Raw genomic sequence first — 21,039 nt, forward strand, 5'->3', positions numbered from 1 at the left:
CCGGAGTTCACGCAGACTCATGTCCATTGAGTCAGTGATGTCATCCAGCCATTTCATCCTCTGTTGTCCCCTTCTCCTCCTGCCCTCAATCCCTCCCAGCATCAGAGTCTTTTCCAATGAGTCAACTCTCTGCATGAGGTGGCCAAAGTACTGGAGTTTCAGCTTTAGCATCAGTCCTTCCAAAGGAATCCCAGGGCTGATCTCCTTCAGAGTGGACTGGTTGGATCTCCTTGCAGTCCAAGGGACTCTCAAGAGTCTTCTCCAACACCACACTTCAGAAACATCAATTTTTCGGCGCTCAGCTTTCTTCACAGTCCAACTCTCACATCCATACATGACCACTGGAAAAACCATAGCCTTGACTAGATGGACCTTTGTTGGCAAAGTAATGTCTCTGCTTTTGAATATGCTATCTAGGTTGGTCATAACTTTCCTTCCAAGGAGTAAGCGTCTTTTAATTTCATGGCTGCAGTCACCATCTGCAGTGATTTTGGAGCCCCAAAATTACTTGCTTATGAAAATGCAAATCAGGAATGTCAAAAAGCTATGGCTCCAATTCGTGAGACAGAGACTATATTATTGATTATTTGAAGGCTTATCCAAATCTAAGATTAGAAACTCAGAAGTTGCAAATGCTAGCTGAAACAATGATTGCTGCCTTAAAAAGGGAAATGAAGGATGCCTTACATGTGGAAATAACCATTTAAAAAGGGACTGCCCTAAGAAAGCTAAAAAAAAAAAAAAAAAAAAAACCCTCCCAAAATCTGCCCTCCCTGCCATAGAGGCTAAATTTGACATTAAAGGGAAACCTATTCCAAGAAACTCCAAGCAGGGGACCCCCCCGGTCTCCTTCAACAAAAACCAGGGACAAATTCCATCTTTTCCCTGAAACCCTCAACATCCGGCAGTGCTGCCTTCGATATACCAGCTTTGTTTTTAGACAATATGAAGTTAATGAGCTCTATTTAAATTCAAATTCACATGAACTAAAAAATATTTAATATTAAATATAATGTTTATTTAAATATAAATATAATTTAAATGCAATTGTTTGCTAATCTAATTAAGACATGTCTTAAGTCATCAACATTATATAATACTTTTATTATGCCTAGGTTTTAAGTAAACTACATTTGTCAAAAAAAGGTAACTCTATATATATATATATATATATATATATATATATATGAGATAAAAACTTTTAGATAAACTCTTAAAAATAATTATATTTTTAATAAAATAATCTTTTATTATAATCTATTATTATAATCCAAAATAATCTCTTAGGATTGAGATAACTTAAATTTCTAGAGTTGTACTAAACTAAATAATAAAAGTTTATTAAATAGCTAGGCCATTTCCAAATAAGATTTCAAAACATTAATTACTGAACATTAACTTCCTCTTACAAAAAATTTTTCTTACAGAAAAACTAAAGAGATTTTAAATTATTAATAAATATAATCTATACTATATTTATATATAAATATAAACATACATTTATATATATATTATGATATAATAAATATATTCACCAACCTATAAAATGCTAATATACAAGACACTTCATAGTTGCTAAAAAAGGTAAGATATATACTTTTAGTAAAAAGATATAAGATATGGCAAACTCAGATATACATTCCACATTTTTCCTAAAGGCAACTGTTCATTTAACAAACAATACAATTATTAAAATAACTTGGAAGAATGACAAGCCTATTTGGACAGAGCAATGGCCCCTCATGAAAGAGAAATTACAGGCGGGATTCCCTGATGGCTCAGATGGTAAAGCGTCTGCCTGAAATGCAGGAGACCCTGGTTTGATCCCTGGGTTGGGAAGATCCCCTGGAGAAGGAAATGGCAACCCACTCCAGTACTCTTGCCTGGAAAATCCCATGAATGGAGGAGCCTGGTGGGCTACAGCCCATGGGGTCACAAAGAGTTGGACATGACTGAGCGACTTCCCTTTGCTATGGAACTTATAGATACACAACTAGAATTAAAGCATATTGAGGAATCTTGTTCTCCTTGGAACTCTCCTATTCTGGTTATAAAAAAGAAATCTAACAAATAGAGTCTCCTAACAGACCTTAGAAAAGTTAATGCATCTATGAAACCTATGGGTGCATTACAACCAGGAATCCCATCACCTACCACTATTCCTCAAAACTGGCATATTATTATTATTGGTTTATAAGATTGCTTTTTTAATATACTTTGACACCCTTTAGACCGAGAGAGATTTGCTTTCTCTATCCCTTATCCTAATCATATTGGACCTCATAAACGGTACCAATGGACTGTACTGCCACAAGGGATGATGAATTCTCCCACCATGTGTCAGTACTACGTATCCAAAGCCCTTGAGCCTGTGAGAAAGAAGTTTCCTAACTTTCTTGTTATTCACTATATGGATGATATATTGTTTTCAGCTCTATCTATCTAAGAAATGCAACACATGTTTGATATAGCTCAACTATGCTTAAAAAACTCTGGATTAATCATTGCCCCTGAAAAATTCAAACCTCTACACCTTACCATTCAGTTCAGTTCAGTCATTCAGTCGTCTCTGACTCTTTGAGACTCCATGAATGGCAGCATGCCAGGGCTCCCTGTCCACCACCAACTCCCGGAGTTCACTCAGACTCACGTCCATCGAGTCCATGATGCCAACTTTTTCACTCTCCACTTTCACTTTCATCAAGAGGCTTTTTAGTTCCTCTTCACTTTCTGCCATAAAGGTGGTGTCATCTGCATATCTGAGGTTATTGATATTTCTCCCAGCAATCTTGATTCCAGCTTGTGTTTCTTCCAGTCCAGCGTTTCTCATGATGGACTCTGCATATAAGTTAAATAAGCAGGGTGACAATATACAGCCTTGACGTACTCCTTTTCCTATTTTGAACCAGTCTGTTTTCCATGTCCAGTTCTAACTGTTGCTTCCTGACCTGCATACAGATTTCTCAAGAGGCAGGTCAGGTGGTCTGGTATTCCCATCTCTTTCAGAATTTTCCACAGTTTATTGTGATCCACACAGTCAAAGGCTTTGCATAGTCAATAAAGCAGAAATAGATGCTTTTCTGGAACTCTCTTGCTTTTTTGATGATCCAGCAGTTGTTGGCAATTTGATCTCTGGTTCCTCTGCCTTTTCTAAAACCAGCTTGAACACCTGGAAGTTCATGGTTCTCGTATTGCTGAAGCCTGGCTTGGAGAATTTTGAACATTACAAGCTGTTTTACTAGCGTGTGAGATGAGTGCAATTGTGTGGGAGTTTGAGCATTCTCTGGCATTGCCTTTCTTTGGGATTGGAATAAAAACGGACGTTTTCCAGTCCTGTGGCCACTGCTAAGTTTTCCAAATTTGTTGGCATATTCTGTGCAGCACTTTCACAGCATCATCTTCCAGGATTTGAAATAGCTCAACTGCAATTCCATCACCTCCACTAGCTTTGTTTGTAGTGTTGATTTCTAAGGCCCACTTGATTTCACATTCTAGGATGTCTGGCTCTAGGTCAGTGATCACACCATCGTGATTATCTGGGTCGTGAAGATCTTTTTTGTACAGTTCTTCTGTGTATTCTTGCTACCTCATCTTAATATCTTCTGCTTCTGTTAGGTCCATACCATTTCTATCCTTTATCGAGCCCATCTTTGCATGAAATGTTCCCTTGGTATCTCTAATTTTCTTAAAGAGATCTCTAGTTTCTCCCATTCTGTTGTTTTCCTCTATTTCTTTGCATTGATCTCTGAGGAAAGCTTTCTTATCTTTTCTTGCTATTCTTTGGAACTCTGCATTCAGATGCTTATATCTTTCCTTTTCTCCTTTGCTTTTTGCTTCTCTTCTTTTCACAGCTATTTGTAGGGCCTCCCCAGACAGCCATTTTGCTTTTTTGCATTTCTTTTCCATGGGTTAGTCTTGATCCCTGTCTCCTGTGCAATGTCACGAACCTCTGCCCATAGTTCATCAGGCACTCTATCTATCAGATCTAGTCCCTTAAATCTATTTCTCACTTCCACTGTATAATCATAAGGAATTTGATTTAGGTCATACTAGAATGGTTGAGTGGTTTTGCCTACTTTCTTCTATTTAAGTCTGAATTTGGCATTAAGGAGTTCATGATCTGAGCCACAGTCAGCTCCAGGTCTTGTTTTTTGCTGACTGTATAGAGTTTCTCCATCTTTGGCTGCAAAGAATGTAATCAATCTGATTTCAGTGTTGACCATCTGGTGATGTCCATGTATAGAGTCTTCTCTTTTGTTGTTGGAAGAGGGTGTTGGCTATGACCAGTGTGTTCTCCTGGCAAAACTCTATTAGCCTTTGTCCTGCTTCATTCCATATTCCAAGGCCAAGTTTTCCTGTTACCCCAGGTGTTTCTTGACTTCCTACTTTTGCATCCCAGGCCCTATAATGAAAAGGACATCTTTTTTGGGTGTTAGTTCTAAAAGGTCTTGTAGGTCTTCATAGAACCATTCAACGTCAGCTTCTTCAGCGTTACTGGTTGGGGCATAGACTTCGATTACTGTGATATTGAATGGTTTGCCTTGGAAACGAACAGAGATCATTCTGTCATTTTTGAGATTGCATCCAAGTACTGCATTTCAGACTCTTTTCTTGACCATGATGGCTACTCCATTTCTTCTGAGGGATTCCTGCCCGCAGTAGTAGATAAAATGTTAATTTGAGTTAAACTCACCCATTCCAGTCCATTTTAGTTCGCTGATTCCTAGAATGTCGACATTCACTCTTGCCATCTCCTGTTTGACCACTTCCAATTTGCCTTGATTCATGGACCTGACGTTCCAGGTTCCTATGCAATATTGCTCTTTACAGCATCGGACCTTGCTTCTATCACCAGTCACATCCACAACTGGGTATTGTTTTTTGCTTTGGCTCCATCCCTTCATTCTTTCTGGAGTTATTTCTCCACTCATCTCCAGTAGCATATTGGGCACCTACTGACCTGGGGAGTTCCTCTTTAAGTATCCTATCATTTTGCCTTTTCATACTGTTCAAGGGGTTCTCAAGGCAAGAATACTGAAGTGGTTTGCCATTCCCTTCTCCAGTTGTCTTAATTCCTCTATCTCTTTAAGAAATGATTCCCTTTTGATTCTTTGATCTCAACGTAATTTGTAGTTACTGATGACCCTGGGAAGAAGGTCCATGGTTGGACTTGCTTCCAGATTACCTCACGTTTATGTTACTCTTGATTCACTTTAATCATAGTGCCTACAACTGGATACAAATCAAATTTCATTTTACAAATATAATAAAATAGGGGCAATTGTCAGGAAGCATTTAACAGGAGGCTTCCTGTGTGCTGTTTTGGATCTGTCAGGAATCCTCTGTTCCTTATTAATTCCTGAATATTCAGGAATTAAGAGGAGAGGAGAGCCTCTCCCGAGGCTGAGGGATCCAGGCATTTCCTTTATTAGTTTTTCAATACGGTGATAAGTACCCTCTTCCTTCTTGTGAACCATTCGGTAAAAGTGATTATTTAGAACTCTCTCTCTCTCTTTAATATGGATCACCTATGTTTTGTAAGTCTGGAATTTTAATCTTTATATTTGCTGTGAATAACTACAGTTTATATGCCCACACCATGTTGATTAAAACACCTTTGCTCCATCAGAGCTTTGGTCCCCATATCTTTCTTTCTCTCTCTCTCTCTCTCTCTCTCTCTCTCTCTGAGGCTATTTCTTTGGAGCGCAGAGGCTCTATGAGTTCATTTTCCTGCCCAGGCTTCTAAGACCCTCTCGAGAAGGTGCTTTGCGCCTTCACCCCATCGAGAGGGCGCCTGAGGCCTCCGTGAACAGAGCAAGCCCCGTGCCGGGGGCTTTATTGGCTTTCTGCATAAACCAAGGAATATCAGCCTCTTTCTGTCTCCTTTACTTTCTTATCAGTCGACTCTGGACCACCAGGTTCTGGTCCATTAAAGGACCTCAACAGATAAGAAGGCTTTCTTAAATGAACAATGTCAAGAAATATAGGAAAGCAATAGAATGAAAAAGACTAGATATCTCTTCAAGAAGACTGGAGATATCAAGGAACATTTCGTGCAAGGATGGACATGAAAAAGAACAGAAACAGTAAAGACCTAATAAAGCAGAGAAGATCAAGAGGTAGCAAGAATACACAGAACTATACAAAAAAAGGTCTTAATTACCTGGATAACCACGATGGTGTGGTTACTAACCTAGAACCAGATATCGTGGAGTATGAAGCCAAGGGGGCCTTAGGAAGCATTACTATAAACAAAGCCAGTGGACGTGATGGAATTTCAGCTGAGTTATTTAAAATTCTAAAATATAATGCTGTTAAAGTGCTGTACTCAATACGCGAGCAAATTTGAAAATCTCAGCAGAGCCCACAACACTGGAAAAAGCTAGTTTTCATTCCAATCCCAAAGAAAGGCAAGGTCAAAGAATGTCAAACTACCATGCAATTGGGCTCATTTCACATACTGGTAAAGTTAATGCTCAGACCCCTTCAAGCTAGGCTTCAGTAGTACATGAACTGAGATGTATAAGCTGGATTTAGAAAAGGCAGAGGAACCAGAGATCAAACTGCCAACATTCATCAGATCATGGAGAAAGCAAGGGAATTCCAGAAAAAAACATCTACTTCTGGTTGACTATGATAAAGCCTTTGACTGTGTAAATCACAACAAAATGTGGAAAATTCTTAAAGAGATGGGAGAACCAGACCACCTTACCTGTCTCCTGAGAAACCTGTATGCAAAACAAGATGCAATAGCTAGAATCAGACATGGAACAACTGACTGGTTAAAAATCAGGAAAGGAGTACGACAAGGCTGTATATTGTCACTCTGTTTATTTAATTTCTCTGCAGAGTACATCATGTGAAATGCTGGGCTGGATGAATCACAAGCTGGAATCAAGATTGCCAGCAGAACTATCAACAACCTCAAATATGTAGATGATACCACTCTAATGGCAGAAAATGAAGAGGAACTAAAGAACCTTTTGATGAGGGTGAAAGAGGAGAATAAAAAGCTGTCTTGAAACTTAACACCAAAAAATCTAAGGACTTCCTTTGTGGTCTAGTGGTTAAGAATCTGCCTGCCAATGCTGGGGACACCGGTTTGATTTCTGGTCTGGAAAGATTCCACATGCCACAGAACACCTAAGCCTCTGTACCATAACTACTGAGCCCATGCACTGCAACTACTGAAGCCCGCATGCCTAGAGCTTGTACTCTGCAACAAGAGAAGCCACTGCAAATAAACCCACACACAGAAAAAAAGAACAAAAAGAGAGTAGCTCCCACTCTCCGCAAGTAGAAAATGCCCTCAAGCAGCAACGAAGACCCAGCACAGTCAAAAATAAATAAAGAAAGAAATGTAAAAAAAAAAAAAAAAAAAAAAACCTAAGATCATGGCATCTGGTTCCATCACTTCATGGCAAAGAGAAGGAGAAATAGTGAAAGCAGGGACAGATTTTATTTTCTTGGGCCCAAAGTCACTGTAAACAGTGACTGCAGCCATGAAAGTAAAAGATGTCTACTCTTTGGAAGAAAAGCTAGGACAAATCTAGACAATCTCTTACTAACAAAATTCCATATAGTCAAAGCTATCATTTTACCAGTAGTCATATATGGATGTCATCAGATCAGATCAGTCACTCGTCATGTCCGACTCTTTGCGACCCCATGAATCGCAGCATGCCAGGCCTCCCTGTCCATCACCAACTCCCGGAGTTCACGCAGACTCACGTCCATCGAGTCAGTGATGCTATCCAGCCATCTCATCCTCTGTCGTCCCCTTCTCCTCCTGTCCCCAATCCCTCCCAGCATCAGAGTCTTTTCCAATGAGTCAACTCTTCGCATGAGGTGGCCAAAGTACTGGAGTTTCAGCTTTAGCATCATTCCTTCCAAAGAACACCCAGGACTGATCTCCTTCAGAATGGACTGGTTGGACCTCCTTGCAGTCCAAGGGATTCTCAAGAGTCTTCTCCAACACCACAGTTCAAAAGCATCAATTCTTCGGCACTCAGCCTTCTTCATAGTCCAACTCTCACATCCATATATGACCACAGGAAAAACCATAGCCTTGACTAGACGAACCTTTGTTGGCAAAGTAATGTCTCTGCTTTTGAATATGTTATCTAGGTTGGTCTTAACTTTCCTTCCAAGGAGAAAGCGTCTTTTAATTTCATGGCTGCAGTCACCATCTGCAGTGATTTTGGAGCCCAGAAAAATAAAGTCTGACACTGTTTCCACTGTTTCCCCATCTATTTCCCATGAAGTGATGGGACCGGATGCCATGATCTTCATTTTCTGAATGTTGAGCTTTAAGCCAACTTTTTCACTCTCCATTTTCACCTTCATCAAGAGGCTTTTTAGTTCCTCTTCACTTTCTGCCATAAGGGTGGTGTCATCTGCATATCTGAGGTTATTGCTATTTCTCCCGGCAATCTTGATTCCAGCTTGTGTTTCTTCCAGTCCAGCGTTTCTCATGATGTATTTGCATAAAAGTTAAATAAGCAGGGTGACAATATACAGCCTTGACGTACTCCTTTTCCTATTTGGAACAAGTCTGTTGTTCCATGTCCAGTTCTAAATGTTGCTTCCTGACCTGCATACAGATTTCTCAAGAGGCAGATCAGGTGGTCTGGTATTCCCATCTCTTTCAGAATTTTCCACAGTTTATTGTGATCCACACAGTCAAAGGCTTTGGCATAGTCAATAAAGCAGAAATAGATGTTTTTCTGGAATTCTCTTGCTTTTTTGATGATCCAGCGGATGTTGGCAATTTGATCTCTGGTTCCTCTGCCTTTTCTAAAACCAGCTTGAACATCAGGAAGTTCATGGTTCACATATTGCTGAAGCCTGGCTTGGAGAATTTTGAGCATTACTTTACTAGCGTGTGAGATGAGTGCAATTGTGTGGGAGTTTGAGCATTCTTTGGCATTGCCTTTCTTTGGTATTGGAATGAAAGCTGACCTTTTCCAGTCCTGTGGCCACTGCTGAGTTTTCCAAATTTGTTGGCGTATTGAGTGCAGCACTTTCACAGCATCATCTTTCAGGATGTGGAATAGCTCAACTGGAATTCCATCACCTTCACTAGCTTTATTCGTAGTGATGCTTCATAAGGCCCACTTGACTTCACATTCCAGGATGTCTGGCTCTAGGTCAGTGATCACACCACCGTGATTATCTGGGTCATGAAGATCTTTTTTGTACAGTTCTTCTGTGTATTCTTGCCATCTCTTCTTAATATCTTCTGCTTCTGTTAGGTCCATACCATTTCTGTCCTTTATCGAGCCCATCTTTGCATGAAATGTTGCTTTGGTAGCTCTGATTTTCTTGAAGAGATCTCTAGTCTTTCCCATTCTGTTGTTTTCCATTTCTTTGCATTGATCGCTGAAGAAGGCTTTCTTATCTCTTCTTGCTATTCTTTGGAACTCTGCATGCAGATGCTTATATCTTTCCTTTTCTCCTTTGCTTTTTGCTTCTCTTCTTTTCACAGCTATTTGTAGGGCCTCCCCAGACAGCCATTTTGCTTTTTTGCATTTCTTTTCCATGGAGATGGTCTTGATCCCTGTCTCCTGTACAATGTCACGAACCTCATTCCATAGCTCATCAGGCACTCTATCTATCAGATCTAGGCCCTTAAATCTATTTCTCACTTCCACTGTATAATCATTTGATTTAGGTCATACCTGAATGGTCTAGTGGTTTTCCCTACGTTTTTCTATTTAAGTCTGAATTTGGCAATAAGGAGTCATGGTCTGAGCCACAGTCAGCTCCTGGTCTTGTTTTTGCTGACTGTAAAGAGCTTCTCCATCTTTGGCTGAAAAGAATATAATCAATCTGATTTCGGTGTTGACCATCTGGTGATGTCCATGTATAGAGTCTTCTCTTGTGTTGTTGGAAGAGGGTGTTTGTTATGACCAGTGCATTTTCTTGGCAAAACTGTATTAGTCTTTGCCCTGCTTCTTTCTGTATTCCAAGGCCAAATTTGCCTGTTACTCCAGGTGTTTCTTGACTTCCTACTTTTGCATTCCAGTCCCCTATAATGAAAAGGACATCTTTTTTGGGTGTTAGTTCTAAAAGATCTTGTAGGTCTTCATAGAACCATTCAACGTCAGCTTCTTCAGCGTTACTGGTTGGGGCATAGACTTCGATTACTGTGATATTGAATGGTTTGCCTTGGAAATGAACAGAGATCATTCTGTTGTTTTTGAGATTGCATCTAAGTACTGCATTTCAGACTCTTGCATTGACCATGATGGCTACTCCATTTCTTCTGAGGGATTCCTGCCCACAGTAGTAGATATAATGTCATCTGAGTTAAATTCACCCATTCCAGTCCATTTCAGTTCACTGATTCCTAGAATATCGACATTCACTCTTGCCATCTTGTTTGACCACTTTCAATTTGCCTTGATTCATGGACCTGACATTCCAGGTTCCTATGCAATATTGCTCTTTACAGCAGTGGACCTTGCTTCTATCACCAGTCACATCCACAGCTGGGTATTGTTTTTGCTTTGGCTCCATCCCTTCATTCTTTCTGGAGTTATTTCTCCACTGATCTCCAGTAGCATATTGGGCACCTACTGACCTGGGGAGTTTCTCTTTCAGTATCCTATCATTTTGCCTTTTCATACTGTTCATGGGGTTCTCAAGGCAAGAATACTGAAGTGGTTTGCCATTCCCTTCTCCAGTGGACCACATTCTGTCAGATCTCTCCACCATGACCTGCCCATCTTGGGTGGCCCCAGGGGCATGGCTTAGTTTCATTGAGTTAGACAAGGCTGTGGTCCTAGTGTGATTAGATTGACTAGTTTTCTGTGAGTATGGTTTCAGTGTGTCTGCCCTCTGATGCCCTCTTGCAACACCTACCATCTTACTTGGGTTTCTCTTACCTTGGTTATGGGGTATCTCTTCATGGCTGCTCCAGCAAAGCGCAGCTAATTCTCCCTACCTTGGATGAGGGGTATCTCCTCACCGCTTCCCTCCCTGACCTTCAACGTGGGATAGCTCCTCTAGGCTCTCCTGTGCCCACGCAGCCACGGCATGGGGTTGGTCCTCCCACCTGCCGCCCCTGGCCTCAGGCTTAAGGGCTTGGGGTATCTCCTCCCAGCCACCAACCCTGACCTCGGACGCCGGGTAACTCCTTTCGTCGCCGCCCCTGACCTCGGTCGCTGGGTATCTCCTCTCAGCCGCCCCCCCGACCTCGGACGTAGGGTAGCTCCTCTCGGCCGTTCCTGCGCCGTCGCAGTCTGGCACTCTTCGGCCGCTGCCCCTGACCTCGGACGTGGGGTAATTCCTCTTGGCTGCCGCCCTTGGGGCATGGGTCCTCCCGGCTTCTGCCCCTGACTTCAGACGTGGGGTAGTTGCTCTAGGCCGCGCTTTAGCGCGCCCGTCGCAGCCGCCTGCGCTTCAGCGCGCCCGTCGCAGCCGCCTGCGCTTCAGCGCGCCCGTCGCAGCCGCCTGCGCTTCAGCGCGCCCGTCGCAGCATGTGATAGCTGGTCCATAAAAAAGGCCAAGCCCTGAAGAATTGATACTTCAAATTGTGGTGCTGGAGAAAACTCTTGAGCGACCCTTGGACTGTAAGGAGATCAAAGCAGTCAGTCCCAAAATAAATCAACCTGAATATTCAGTGTAAGGACTGTTGCTGAAGCTGAAGTTCTAATACTTTAGCCACCTGATGTGAAGAGCAGACTTGTAAAAGGTCTTGATGCTGGTGAATATTGAAGGCAAAAGGACAAGGAGGGTGGCAGAGGATGAGATGGTTAGCATCCCGATTCAATGAAAAAAATAGAGCAAACTCTGGGAGATAATGGAGGATAGAGGAGCCTGGTGTGCTACAGTCCATGGGGTCTCAAAGAGTCGGACATGATTTAGCAAATGAACAACAACAACCACTTATAGTTTTGATATCAATAAGAATTTAAATCACAGAATACCATTTTTTAGTAATATACATTTTATCCTAGAAGAAGATCGAATTCAGGAAAGTTGGTGATGCAGGTTTTGTTCCAAATAACTAGTAATTAAGAGAAATCAAAATCTGTAGATGCAATATCATCATCAAACGAATTGGCAAGGCTCACTGTAAAGAAATATGAACTTGAGACCATTTAATTAACTTCTGGATCCTGGAGCCCTTATCCGCTCACTAGTGTTGCCATGATATTTACTATAGGGAACACAGATTCACATTATACTAATCTAATTTAAGAAAAGATCACTCATGTTCTTTTTGGCTTTTTATTTCTTGTCTTTAATAAGATGTTTTTCTTAACTACATGGAACTATCCCACTAGCCAAAGATCCCTGATTATTCTTACTACTTTCATTTCAGGGATTGTACTTTCTTCTTCAAGAATATTTTTTAACACTTGGTTTTTATTTTGGAATTATATTTGCTTTGGGATTATATCCTTTTCAAACTCAATCTTCCTATTCTTTATTTTGGTTTATTTCTTGTTCAGCTTTTCATACTGTTCATGGGGTTCTCAAGGCAAGAATACTGTGGTGTTGGAGAAGACTCTTGAGAGTCCCTTGGACTGCAGGGAGATCAAACCAGTCCATCCTAAAGGAAATCAGTCCTGAATATTCATTGGAAAGACTGATGTTGAAGCTGAAACTCCAATACTTTGGCCACCTGATGCGAAGAGCTGACTCATTTGAAAAGACCCTGATGCTGGGAAAGATTGAAGGCGGGAGGAGAAGGAGACACCAGAGGATGAGATGGTTGGATGGCATCACTGACTCAATGGACATGAGTTTGAGTAAACTCTGGGAGTTGGTGATGGACAGGGAGGCCTGGTGTGCTGCAGTCCATGGGGTCGCAGAGTTGGACATGACTGAGTGACTGAACTGAACTGAACTTGTTCAACTCTAATGTGCTCTTCATCAACTTTTTCATTGAGTAACATATGGCATGCTTTCTAAACTCATATATTTGTAAGGTTATCTGTCTATTAATTTCTCATGCGATCGTAAACTTAGATACACAGAATTTTAAGGCACACCATGTTCTTCACCAAGAATTGTGTAGATACTGCCAAATCACTGGAAATTTGGTTAGAGTAGACATTTGAAGCCAATTTGATTTGTGACTTCTATTAAGACAGATTTTTACTCTTTCTTGTGTCTATACACTGAATCAAAAATTTAACCATGGTAAACCTAACACTTCTCCAGGATTGTAAAAAGTTAGATTATTTCAAGAGTACTGTGTGCTATAGTGTTTATTTTTGTCATTAATCTATGGCACTGAAATAGAGTTGCCCTCTTATTAGCCTCCTGCCTCATTAGGCTTTTTCTCCTGAGCCACACTGATGGTATCATTTCATGCTGTATCTCAAGTATGTTGCACAGCACTGGATATGACTTACTTCTAAATAAATACTTTTGAGGACACGAGTAAGGGAGTACATGAAACCCCCTTCAAATTCCAGAAAACAATAAAATTTCTCTAACTTAGCTTCAGTGCAAGTCAGTAGACAGATATAGGAAGAGGAATGAGAATTAAGAGTCTACATATTTTTAATTTGATAAAAATTTAAAATTGTGATAAATACTAAAGTATTGTTCCAAAAAAAAATTGAATTCTAAAAATGTTAACTATGATAAATGAATTCTATTTATCTTACCTTTGTTGCATCTATTGACTCTTTCATGGACGTTTACTTCATTATGTGGTTGGCAACTTTTGATACTATGATTATGTCCAGTAGGCATTGTGTTTTCTGGGAGTACCCTGCGTTTTAGATGTAAGCATACATATGGTTTTTAAGTTTGCTTCTGATAGAGGCAAAATTTACTCTCAAATATTGAGAATAAAAATTCTAATCTTCTAGCTATATGTGAGGTTCCAATTTTTCTCAGTTCACTCTCTTCCCCTAGAGGTGTGGGCAGATGGAAAATTTCAAAACCATATTCCAGAAGAATAAGCAGAGTACAGCTCATGTTTTCTGAGTTTATATGGAGGTTCCATGCCTTTAAAGGCATGGAGGGTCTCTTCTTGCAACCTTATTTGACATCAAAACCTGTGATCCAACCCCATAAAACTTAAATCTATTTTGGAAAAGCCTGGGCCCATCACAATTTCCACTCTGCATTAACTTTATCCTTGGTACATTAATAGCATTTGATAACTTTCTTTTTGTTTTTGTCTTTGAGCTCAGCTCTATAATAGTTGATAGTTTTCACTTACACAGTATTCCTATATATTACTGCTTTGAGAAGAAATTCACTAACATACTGACTAAATATACATTCATCTTTTCATCCTCAGTGCCTTCTCAAATCTGTGAGCCATAGTTGCTCCTCAATTGTCTTTGGAATTAATTATTTAACTCATGAATAAAGCAGACAGGGAATATCCTAAGTGCTGATGTTCACTGGAAGGGATGGAGAATAAGCAACAAAAAGGCCTGTTTTATACGATGAAGAAGAACCGTGCTACTGGAGAGAACTCCTGACAGTCCCTTGGACTGCAAGGAGATCAAACCAGTCAATCCTAAAGGAAATCAATCCTGAATATTCATTGGAAGGACCGATGCTGAAGCTGAAGCTCCAAATCTCTGGCCACCTGATGTGAAGAGCCGACTCATTTGAAAAGACCTTGATGCTGGCAAAGATTGAGGGCAAGAGGAGAAGGGGGTGACAGAGGATGAGATAGATAGCTTCAGTGACTCAATGGACATGAATTGGAGCAAACTCTGGGATACAGTGACGGACAGGTGAGCTTGGTGGCTACAGTCCATGGGGTCTCAAGAAGTTGGACATGATTTAGCGACTGAACAGCAACAACAATGGGAAGTATGAGAATATTAAAAAAGCAGACAGCAGAGTACTAAGGAAAAACATTTATGATTTGCAAAGTTTGCCTAAGACCTGGCTTTTTGTGAGGAAATAAAAGTCACCATTATGAATCTAGGAACCTAGTTTTGCTATGTTGATATTTTACTTTTTTTATTATATTAAATTTCTATAGTTCTTCATGAAATAAACTCGATAAAAATTCTGCCAAAAATTAAGGAAGATGTCAGTGAAAATAAATAGTGAAAAATGCCATCTAATGCAAATTTCTGGTAGCAAATTCCTCTCCATGACACCCCCAGCTTGACAAATTTGGATCATACTGCAGATGCATAATTTTTTGGGCTATAACACCAGTTTTCTCCCAAATAGAAGCTATGTGTTTACCGCTTTCCAGATGTACAACTCCCTCTGGTTAATTCTAACAAAAATGGTTTTCATTGTTCAAAAAAAAAAGAAACAATTTGAACAAGTTTCTTTGTGTCTTTATTGTTTCATTTGATAAAAGGCAGTTTATCTACCCAGCACATGCACTGCCTCCTCAGAGTACCTTGTGGCAGCCTGGCTTTCTTTTTTATCTGCATTTGCTAAATTTAGTATGAATGGTAGGATAATCCTTGCTAGGAAAGTGGATTATAAAGATAAAGGAAAGAAGCATTAAGTTCTTTCCCCAACCAGCTCCAAATGTGCCTTTATGCCTATAATATCCCATAAACACCAGGGCAATTGCGCCAGCTGCTCTTGACTCTCGGAGGGCATGATATTTCCTCTCATTCTGGCACCAGCCACCACCCCAAAGGAAAGAAACTCTCACAAGCCAGAAGCAGACAGGCGGGGCTTTCACCAGAGCTACAGATAAACACTAGGACCTGATAGCTCTCTGCTGACAGTCAGTTCTTATAAAAATAAAAATGTGAAATATAAGATGATACTAGATCTAGACACAAAAACAGGTTTTTTGATTTTTTCACTATATTCTTCTGATATTTCATAAGCATGATATTCAGGACTCTCGGCAATGATGTCTTAAATAGCAATAAGTCAGAGAAAAAGATTTAACTCCCTGGATGTACTGATTGATAGACTCACTTCCACCAACATGGCTCCCTTCTATGGTGTTACTACACTTTTGTACATCTAAAAACAAGATATTGGCTACATCAAACAGGTGTACATCCTGCTTTATTTAATGGTTTTGTTTCATTCTATCAAAGGGTGAGACTGGACCTTTTCTTAGCTTTAAACACAGAACAAAACTACACTTCCAGGAAAGACTGGAAAGTGCTGTCCTGAGCATCAGTATCCCAACACTCAAACATGGACCACAAATTACTATGCTACTGTCTGATATTGAAAATAAAACAAAAGTAACAAACAAAACAGGAGTACATCATTCAAAGTTTGAGGAGATACTGGAAAACTGCAATGCCTGAAGCTGGCACTGATCAACAGAAAGGAATCGATTCTTCTCTGTGACAATGCCCAACCACACATCTTTGTACAACCAATGTTACAAAAGTTGAACAAATTGGCCTACGAAGTTTTGCCTCATCCACCATATTCACCTGACCTCTTGCCAACCGACTACCACTTCTTCAGCCATCTCAACAACTTTTTGCAGGGAAAATGCTTCCACAACCAGCAGGATGCAGAAAATGCTCTCTAAGAGTTCATTGAATCCTGAAGCACTGATTTTTACTCTACAGGAATAAACAAACTTTTTTCTCGATGGCAAAAATGTGTCGAATGTAATGGTTCTTATTTTGATTAATAAAAGATGTGTTTGAGCCTAGTAATAATGATTTAAAATTAAGGGTCTGAAACTATTACTTTTGTACTAATAACATTTTGAGATGTAATACAAAAATACAGTACAAGCAAATCCTAATATCGATTTAGAATAGAGACACCACATGGGAATCATGGAATTTAACCACACAGGAACAAAGGTTAATGATAGTGACCTGGTCCCAAATGGCTTATATAAGTGCATATGATCAGAACCTTCAGTCATCGTCATTTTATCAGTATTATTATCACAGTCCATATAAACAATAGCAAGAGAAAGGGTGCAAAGAAGAATTTGGGAGAACCTACATGCTATTGGTGAGAGTAGGATAAGATAAAAATGTTCCTATATAAATTGTCTGAGCAGGGGAAGGCTGGAAATAGGAAGAAATAAGTGTTATTAAATTGCTCATATAGTCTGGAAAGATGGCTTAAAAATGCATTTAGAATCATTCTACCCATTATGTACTGTTTGACTAGAATATCAAGTCCTTAGGAGCTGACCATAAATAATAATGATACCAATAGCACTTTTATGGGAAAAGGAGAAATCTGGATGCACGCATGGGGTGTGCCATGGGATATATGTTCCTCCCTTCAGCTATTTTCTCTTCTTACTCTCTTCCTAGAGACTCTATTGTTGCTTTCCATTCAACAATTACCTAATTACAAAACACTGGTTTTCAGTGTTTACATCAATTTCGAAAGGAATGTATGACTTTTAGTTTTTGGCCTCATATACTCCAATTGTTATCTGTTGCTTAATAACAAACTGTACCAAAACTTGATGACTTAAAAACCAACTTTCATCATCTCACAGTTTCTGTGGGTCAGGGATCTGGGTACACTTAGCTATGGACCTGTGGCTCAGGGCTTCTCACAAGATTTTAATCAAGGTGTTGGCCAGGGCTTCAGTCACTTCAAGGCTCAACTGGGGAAAGACCTACATCCAAGTTCACTCCCCTGGTTGTTGGCAGGATTTACTTCTTTGTGGGCTGTTGGGCTGAGACCTTAGTTCTTCACTGGCTCTTATCTACAGGCTGCCTTCAGTTTCTTGACACAAGGTCTATTCATATTGCAGCTCCCACGTGACAGTCAGCTTTCCAGGAAGCAGGTCAGCCATGCAGGCCTTCCAGATTCGGGCCTCCACTCATAAGATATAGAGGCAAGGTAGTTTAAGGCACTGGGAAAATAAGAGGTTAAGGTCAATATAGCAGCAGACAAGGATGAACTACAGTGAAAGGCAGGCCTTTGGGAACGAGAAGGTCCAGGAACTGAGTTCACATGTTTGGTAAAACCTTTGAGTCAATGTTGATGTCATTATAATTGCTGGCAATAACCGGAGTGCACAGAGAAAGACTGTGAGAATCAAAGGAAAGGGTCAGAAATTCAAGACAGGGAAATAACATAACAGAGGAAGCAAAAAGACTCTCTGATCTCTCTGGAGTCCTATAATACCTGGAGCATGAGGGATGATGCTGCCTCTGTGGACTATAGAGTGATGACCTCTAGGAAGCACCAAGTTAATTTCAGTCAAGGAGGTGGAAGGCTACATTCACTGAGTTTTCTGTGGATATAGAGGAGTTTCTTTATCATAAAATATTAACTTCAAGATTCCCCAAATTTGTGGCCAACATGATAAAAAATGTTGTAGCAAATACCCTTCCTTCCATGTTTTGCCTCCTCAGTAAATGTGTGTATATATTTCCTAGCCTCTCAGTAAAGTCTCACATATACTCCTTTATTTCAGATTTTGTTTTCTGGGAATTCCACAACTATGATAAAGGGAAAATGAAACATAAAACATTTTTATCCAAAAGATAAATATATGTGTGTGTCTATCTATATGCACATAATATCTATTTGCACACATGTGTGTATACAACATATCAGGAAGCACTAAGAAGATTTACAATATGAATTATCCTGATTCTAGTCACCACCACCACAACAACTATCCTCATCTATCTGCTTCTGAGACACTCAAGAAGTTAATAGGTCATACAATTTAATTCTGGGATGCTTACAAGTGAAGCTAAGTCCATACTGAAGATGGAAATGAGAATGTTCATAGTCACACAATTGACATTGATTCATTAAGGTGATGAAATGTTTTCTTCCCTTTAAATTTGCATATTCTGTTCACAAATTCCCAAGGTTACTAGATGTCTTTTAAGATATCCTCAATATTCTCTATATAAAAAGCTGAGAAGTGATTTTTTTACATGAGAAAATATTATAACAATGAGAAGATAATTTATGGGCATCCCAGGTGGCACAGTGGTAAAGAATTCACCTGTCAATGTAGGAGAATTCAATCCCTGGATCAGGAAGATCCCCTGGAGGAGGAAATGACAATCCATTCTGATATTCTTGCCAGGGAAATCCCATGGACAGAGGAGCCTGGCAGGCTACAGTCCATGAGATCACCAAGAATTGGACTCAATTCAGCAACTAAACAACAAAAATACAAAACTTATAATTAGAGTAAAAATATGGTTCAGAATATGGATTAGTTACCTAGGGCTCTTGTAAAAATATTGGGTTACTTACAACAACAAGAATGTACTCTCTCACAGCTCTGGAAGGAAGGAGTCTAAATTCAGTTCAGTCCAGTCACTCAGCTGTGTCCGACTCTTTGCAACCCCATGGACTGCTGCATGCCAGGCCTCCTTGTCCATCACCAACTCCCAGAGTTTACTCAAACTGATGTCCATTGAGTCGGTGATGCCATCCGACCATCTCATCCTCTGTCGTCCCCTTCTCCTCCCTCCTTCAATCTTTCCCAGCATCAGGATCTTTTCAAATGAATCAGTTCTTTGCATCATGTGGCCAAAGTATTGGAGTTTCAGCTTTAGCATCAGTCCCTCCAATGAATATTCAGGACTGATTTCCTTTAGGATGGACTGGTTGGATTTTGTTGCAGTCCAAGGGACTCTCAAGAGTCTTCTCCAACACCACAGTTCAAAGGAATCAATTCATCGGTGCTCAGGTTTCTTTATAGTCCAACTCTCATATCCATACATGACGACTGAAAAACCATAGCTTTGACTAGACAGACCATTGTCGGCAAAGTAATGTCTCTGCTTTTTAATATGCTGTCTATGTTGGTCATAGTTTTCTTCCAAACAGCAAGCGTCTTTTAATTTCATGACTATAGTCACCATCTACAGTGATTTTTGAGCCCCCCAAAATAAAGTCTGTCACTGCATCCATTGTTTCCCCATCTATTAGCCATGAAGTGATTGGACCAGATTCCATGATCTTAGTTTTCTGAATGTTGAGCTTTAAGCCAACTTTTTTAACTTTCTCTTTCACTTTCATCAAGAGGTTCTTTAGTTCTTCTTTGCTTTCTGCCATAAGGGTGGTGTCATCTGCATATCTGAGGTTATTGATTTTTCTCCCAGCAATCTTAATTCCAACTTGTGATTCATCCAGCCCAGCGTATCTCATGATGTACTCTGCTTGTAAGTTAAATAAGCAGGGTGACAATATAAAGCCTTGACATATTCCTTTCTAAATTTGGAACCAGTCTATTGTTCCATGTCCAGTTCTCACTGTTGCTTCCTGACCTGCATACAGATTTCTCAAGAAGAAGGTGGTCTAGTATTCCTATTTCTTTCAGAATTTTCCACAGTTTGTTGTGATCCACACAGTCAAAGGCTTTGGCATAGTCAATAAAGCAGAAGTATATGTTTTTCTGGAATTTTCTTGCTTTTCCAATGATTCAATGGATGTTGGCAATTTGATCTCTGCTTCTTCTGCCTTTTCTAAATCCAGTTTGAACATCTGGAAGTTCACGGTTCACATAATGCTGAAGCCTGGCTTGGAGAATTTTGATCTTCACTAGCTTGTGAGATGAGTGCAATTGTGTGGTAGTTGGAGCATTCTTTGGCATTGCCTTTCTTTGGGATTGGAATGAAAGCTGACCTTTTCCAGTCCTGTGGCCACTGCTGAGTTTTCCAAATTTGCTGGCATATTGAGTGCAGCACTTTCACAGCATCATCTTTCAGGATTTGAAATAGCTCAACTGGAATTCCATCACCTCCACTAGCTTTGTTTGTGTTTGTTTGATGCTTCCTAAGGCCCACTTGACTTCACATTCCAGGATGTCTGGCTCTAGGTGAGTGATCACACCATCGTGATTATATGGGTCATGAAGTTCTTTTTTGTATATTTCTTCTGTGTATTCTTGCTACCTCTTCTTAATAGCTTCTGCTTCTGTTAGGTCCATACCACTTCTGTCTTTTATTGTGCTGATCTTTGCATGAAATGTTTCCTTGTTATCTCTAATTTTCTTGAAGAGATCTCTATTCTTTCCCATTCTTTGTTTTCCTCTATTTTTTTGCATTGATCGCTGAGGAAGGCTTTCTTATCTCTCCTTGCTATTCTTTGAAACTGCTTTCAAGTGGGTTTATCTTTCCTTTTCTCCTTTTCTTTTTGCTTCTCTTC

This window comes from Bos taurus, chromosome 1 (genome assembly GCF_002263795.3).
Source record: "Bos taurus isolate L1 Dominette 01449 registration number 42190680 breed Hereford chromosome 1, ARS-UCD2.0, whole genome shotgun sequence".
In the NCBI taxonomy this organism is placed as follows: domain Eukaryota; kingdom Metazoa; phylum Chordata; class Mammalia; order Artiodactyla; family Bovidae; genus Bos; species Bos taurus.